Here is a 6,000-nt window from a genome sequence, read left to right as displayed (position 1 = left end):
GGAAGTGAAGAAGGAACAAGCCCTGAAACATCCGATGTTGTCAGGAAAGGTAAGAAAGGAGCGTTGAGCTTTAGTGGCGAAGGAGATGGCAGTGACGCCACCCAGATGAAACAGGGAAGAAAGATGAAAAAAAAAAAACTGTTGAAGGGAACAGAGAAGAATTTGTTATCAGTAGCCTCAGACATCCTGGGATTCAGTGAGGAACAGAAGGTCAGGCTTGGGAGGAGTGAGATGGTCACACCCTAGAAATTAGATCTAGGGCCGTAAATATTGAAAGTTGGACGAGGTACCAAGGCACCTCATGTTGATAATCGTAGAATAACCTGACCTAGGAACATTCATGGTTGGATTATTATGTGCCATGAGTATAAATTTTGATGCTAAGATTGTGTAAATGTTTCTAGTGTGTATAGTGTAGTGTCAGTGATGAGCGATTGTCATCAGAATGCAGAATGCAACTATGTTCTGTTACTGAGACGGAGAAAAAAAAAAGCAGATAAGCCACGTGGAAGGTCAGCAGCAGGTGTGCAACACTTCCCCGCATTTAATAAAGATCTCTTAGTCATAGCGATAAATCTGTACTGCCTCCTCCTGCTTAGTTTCATACTGAAAATTAATTTGGCTTGAGTATCTTTGTACAGGACGCGTGCAAGGAGTCAAATAGAAGGGCCATGGCCATGTGGAAGAACTATTAGACTTGTTTTTCTGGAAGTATAACTTGTGAAGGGAAGGTAATGAACGAGAGCAAAGGAAGAGTTTCATTTGATGAATACTGAAGTATTCATCAGATGTCGAACGTGATTTGGACAGTGGTGAGGCACTATCGTTCTTTGCGGCTGCTTCTCTTCCTCCTGTGAAGACCTTGTCGGTGCATCTGTTCGGTTAACACACGCCTGAGGAAAATCTCATTCTTTGATTAACGATAAAACATAAATCCTCTGTGTTAGGTATTAAGTTTTATTACGACACACATTCCATACGTTGAATCAGGGTTTGTGTATCTTTCCTCTGGCGATGCTCTCGAATCTCTCCTGCTCTTTTATCTATCAGTAATCTTATCACCGCTTATCAGGGAGTAACGCAGCAGATATCACTAACTGGTCTTGATCAAACTCTGCCCGGAAAGTCAAACGGACCATGGAAGAGACGCTAACAGCTGCATGTGCAGAGGAAAAATAGTGAAATGAAGAGTGAACATTTTACAGAAAAGACTATTTTCTGCTGAAGTAACACAAGCTCCAATGAGCCTTGAAGTGAAGAGAGTGTGGTGCAATCCTCCAAGTTACGAAAATGCAGTTATTTGATGGAACATACTGAACGATTGAAACACTGAAGTTTGAACTCGATAAGACTGTCGAGTCCTGTGCTGGCTGAAATCCGTGTGTGCTAAATATATGATAATCGTGGGATTTCTCCAGTTAATTGTACTTCATAATTAAATAGAAGTTGCCACAGGAACACCGTCGTGCATCCTTTGCTGCTCCTTCAAGTCTGCAGTGAGACCCAGTTTGCCCTAACTGGCGAGGTACGTGAGGCCTTGTAAAACGCCGCGCTAGAAGATAGTTTATCTCATGAATCGGTACGATGAGTGTTTATGACATGAAATGGCAGGTAATGACTAACCTGCTACAGGAAGGCCTAATCACGAGGCTATTTTTTTTATGAAGTCATGAAAATTATTTGGATTTAGGTACGGAAAAGAAAAGCAGGAGGGAAGGGACCACAAAATACTAAACATTTCTGTGTATTGGGTGAGAAAAAGGGAGCATTGATGCAATGGAAAATATATCACTATATCTATAACTTTGACTGCTTAGTTAATAATAAGATGATAATGTTCGTAAATTTAGTAGTAGTACCAGCTGCAGCAGCAACAATAGTAGTAGTAGTAGTAGTAGTAGTAGTAGTAGTAGTAGTAGTAGTAGTAGTAGTAGTAGCAGCAGTAGTAGTAGTTGTAGCAGCAGCAGCAGCCGCAATTGTAGTAGCAGCTGCAGCAGCAACAGTAGTAGTAGTAGTAGTAGTAGCAGTAGTAGTAGTAGTAGTAGTAGTAGCAGCAGCAGTTACTGTAGTAGTAGCTGCAGCAGCAACAGCAACAGCAGTAGTAGTAGTAAAATTTCTGATTGGGATAGAGCAAGATTGGTAATGTTCAATGCCTCAAAACCTCAATTTCTCCATCTATCAACTCGACACAACCTTTCAGACAACTGTCCCCTCTTCTTCAATGACACTCAACTGTCCCCCTCTTCTACACTGAACATCCTCGATCTGTCCTTTACTTATAATCTAAACTGGAAGCTTCACACCTCATCTCTAGCTAAAACAGCTTCTATGAAGTTAAGTGTTCTGAGAAGTCTCCGCCAGTTTTTCTCACCCTCCCAGCTGCTAACTCTGTACAAGGGCCTTATCCGTCCATGTATGGAGTATGCTTCACATGTCTGGGGGGTTCCACTCATACCGCTGCTCTAGACAGAGTGGAATCAAAAGCTTTTCGTCTCATCAGCTCCTCCCCTTTAACTGACTGTCTTTAGCCTCTCTCTCATCGCCTTAATATTGCATCTCTAGCTATCTTCTACCGCTATCTCCATGCTAACTGCTCTTCTGATCTTCGTAACTGCATGAAGAGTATTCCTTACGAGGCGAGATTGAAGTTGTTAAATTTACATTCTTTAGAGAGAGGTAGGTTAAGAGGGGACCTGATAGAAGTCTTTAAGTGGTATAAGGGTTATAACAAGGGGGATGTAAGCAAAATTCTTAGGATCAGCAACCAAAAATAACAGGTTCAAGCTTGAAAAATTTAGGTTTAGGAAGGAGATAGGAAAAAAAATGTTTCACAAATAGAGTGGTAGATGAGTGGAACGGACTTAGTAATCATGTTGTTAGTGCTAGAACATTAGGGAGCTTTAAGAGAAGATTAGACAGGTTTATGGATGTGAATAATAGATGGAAATAGATAAGTATATTTCATAAAGGGACTGCCACGTGTAAGCCTGGTCGCTTCTTGCAGCTTCCCTTATTTCTTATGTTCTTATATTCTTATGCCTCGCCTCCTCCCGCGGCCTCGCTGCACAAGGCTTTCTTCTTTCTCTCACCCATATTGTCCACCTCTCTAATGCAAGAGTTAACCAGTGTTCTCAATCATTCATCTCTTTCTCTGGTAAACTGGAACTCCCTGCCTGCTTCTGTATTTCCACCTCCCTATGACTTGAATTCCTTCAAGAGGGAGGTTTCAAGGCACTTATCCTCCAATTTTTGACTACCGATTTGGACCCTTTTATGGGACTGGCATCTGAGTGGGCTTTTTTTCTTTTTATTGGATTTTTGTTGCCCTTGGCCAGTGTCCCTCCTACATAAAAAAAAAAAGCAGTTTTAGTAGTAGTAGTAGTAGTAGTAGTAGTAGTAGTAGTAGTAGTAGTAGTAGCAGCAGCAGCAGCAACTGTAGTAGCAGCTGCAGCTGCAGCACCACCAGCAGCAGCTTGCAGCACCACCAGCAGCAGCAGTAGCAGCAGCAGCAGCAGCAGTACCAGGAGGAGAGGGAAGAGGAAAGGAGTAAATACTGGAGGAAATGAGATGCTTGATTATATGGAGATTTCCTAGAGTAGCTCATTTCATTTGTTTTCATACAACAACTTTGGCGTGGTGTGCTTTCTCTCGATTGTATGCTTATTTTTGTTGTTGTTATGCATATGCCAGCTGTCGACTCTTGTGACAACAGACCCATTCTGGGTAAATATCAGTTTGTGCCTCATGTAGTGTCTGCGTGTGGGTAGGGCTCGAGGGTGACTGAATGATATACACACCGCTTGTAGTACGTACCTGATACTTCCTTTGGTTGAGTCTCAAATACCCAGAAGGAAATTTACTCCCTGAAGTCGAAGCGACGCAGCTTGGCTCCCGGTTTAGATGAATATTGCCACCATGTTGTCTGCGTGTCGTTAAGGCAACTGAAAGGCAGCGTAAGCATTCATGTGACTCTCGTATTCACTCCCTCAGGTAGCCACCATCCGCAACGCTTACATTAGTTGAAACTAGGGACCTGTTAACAGCAGTGGTGGACGAAATGCCTTGTTGGAAAATTGCAGTGCCCCATTGTGCTAATCACAGAAAGTGCATAGTGTTGGGACAAAAAGAGCATTGTCTGGTTGTAAATGTACTCTCCATACCTGCTTTGCTTCATTTGTCTTCTAAAATCATATTATAGTTTAAGGGGAGTTAGCGAGCACTGAATGGTGTTATATTCTCAAAGTCGGTCTCATTACTGTAGAAATGAAACAGACAGACAAATATGTAGTTGGAGGGTTCCTAGAAGTATAGATTCGTCTGCCACAAAAGAATAAAACAATAAAGAAATAGATAAATAATATATATATATATATATATATATATATATATATATATATATATATATATATATATATATATATATATATATATATATATATATATATATATATATATATATATATATATATATATATATATATATATATATATATATATATATATATATATATATATATATAATGAACTCAAGCATGCACGTCACAACTTCACCATTTAGTACGTACCCAGGGGCGGCGCGTAGCGACGCTCCTCATGTGTGGCCTCATCTCAATGACCGCCCCTCATGCCCCTCACTCTCAACATCCGCGCGACACGACCCAGCAGTTATGAGTGTTGTATTCGTCAGTCAGCAAAGTAATATTTTTTACACCTAGCAAGTGTGTTGGCCGTGGACACGAGGAGATGGAGGCAGAGGGCGCGGCTTTCGGCGGTGGGTAGAGTACACTGAACCCACAGCCTCTAGCAGTACAGCTTCACTCATTTCAAGAATAACGTTCTCAATTAGCATGTCTTTTATACGAGCTTTGTGGGTGTGTGTGTGTGTGTGTGTGTGTGTGTGTGTGTGTGTGTGTGTGTGTGTGTGTGTTTGTGGTTGTTGCTGCTGCTGCTGGATTACTGGTGGCAGCAGTGGTGGTGGTGGTGATGATGCTCCTATTACTGATGCTGACGGTGCCACCCAGTGACTCTGCCTGCCACGGGGTACTCACGTGGTGTTCTACATAAGATTTTAATGAGTGAGCCAATAAAACACATGCATGCTGACACGAAGATGCAGTGAAAATTCTAAGCTGGCCAGCATGGGAGAGGCCTTGAGATTGGACTGTGAGTAGGTTTGGTTCCCCGTCACTTTTCCTTTGCAGAAAACTAAGCCGATAACATCGTGTTCATCCTCAGACTACATGGGACATGACGCTGTAGGCGTGGGCTGTGACTGAGAACTGAGAGAGTGACGTCAGCGGCAGGTATGTCTATGTGTGTGTGTGTGTGGCGTAAGTACTCCATAAATCAATGAGAGGGGGCATTCAAGGATATATATATTATATATCATATATATATAAATATATATATATATATATATATATATATATATATATATATATATATATATATATATATATATATATATATATATATATATATATATAACATAGGAAATAAGGGAAGCTAGAAGAAGCCACCAGGCTTACACGTGGCAGTCCCCGTATGAAACATACCTACCTATTTCCACCTATCATCCCTATACATAAATCCGTCTAATCTTCTCTTAAAGCGCCCCTAATGTCTTAGCACTAACAACTTGATTACTGAGTCCATTCCATTCATCTACCACTCTAATTGAGAACCAATTTCTTCCTATCTCTTTCTTAAACCTAATTTTTTTTCAAGCTTGAACCCATTATTTCTTGTTCTGTCTTGGTTGCTGATCCGAAGAACTTTGCAAAGAATTTTTGAAAAGTAAAATAACACTGAGAGTGCATGGCGACAGCTCTGACGAGAAGTAATTCTTCTTTACATCTATAATCACGCAGCTCGCAGATATTTAATTCTAGTGACTTCAAACCAGGATACTAGTGATTTCTGCAAACATCAATAAATAAAAATTCGTGCATTTTTCACTCATGTACATGTTTTATTAATACAGTTGATGCAATCATATGT

At 40.8% G+C, this 6,000-nt stretch overlaps 1 protein-coding gene across 2 annotated transcripts in view; it reads left to right on the top strand.

Moving 5' to 3' along the window:
- Positions 1-1,134: 1,134 nt before the first annotated feature.
- Positions 1,135-6,000, top strand: part of LOC135099953 (mucin-4-like) — a 112,760-nt gene continuing 107,894 nt past the window's right edge. Inside the window, exons 1-2 of one of the 2 annotated variants that reach the window (XM_064002692.1) lie at positions 1,135-1,525; positions 5,236-5,303. The gene's annotated coding sequence lies outside the window, so the exon portion shown is untranslated. The remainder of the gene's footprint in view (positions 1,526-5,235; positions 5,304-6,000) is intronic. The other variant, XM_064002693.1, reaches the window with a different exon arrangement.

Source organism: Scylla paramamosain, chromosome 4 (genome assembly GCF_035594125.1).
Source record: "Scylla paramamosain isolate STU-SP2022 chromosome 4, ASM3559412v1, whole genome shotgun sequence".
Lineage (NCBI taxonomy): Eukaryota > Metazoa > Arthropoda > Malacostraca > Decapoda > Portunidae > Scylla > Scylla paramamosain.
The sequence above is the reverse complement of the archived record's forward strand: the minus strand, read 5'-3'. Positions and strand labels throughout refer to the sequence as shown.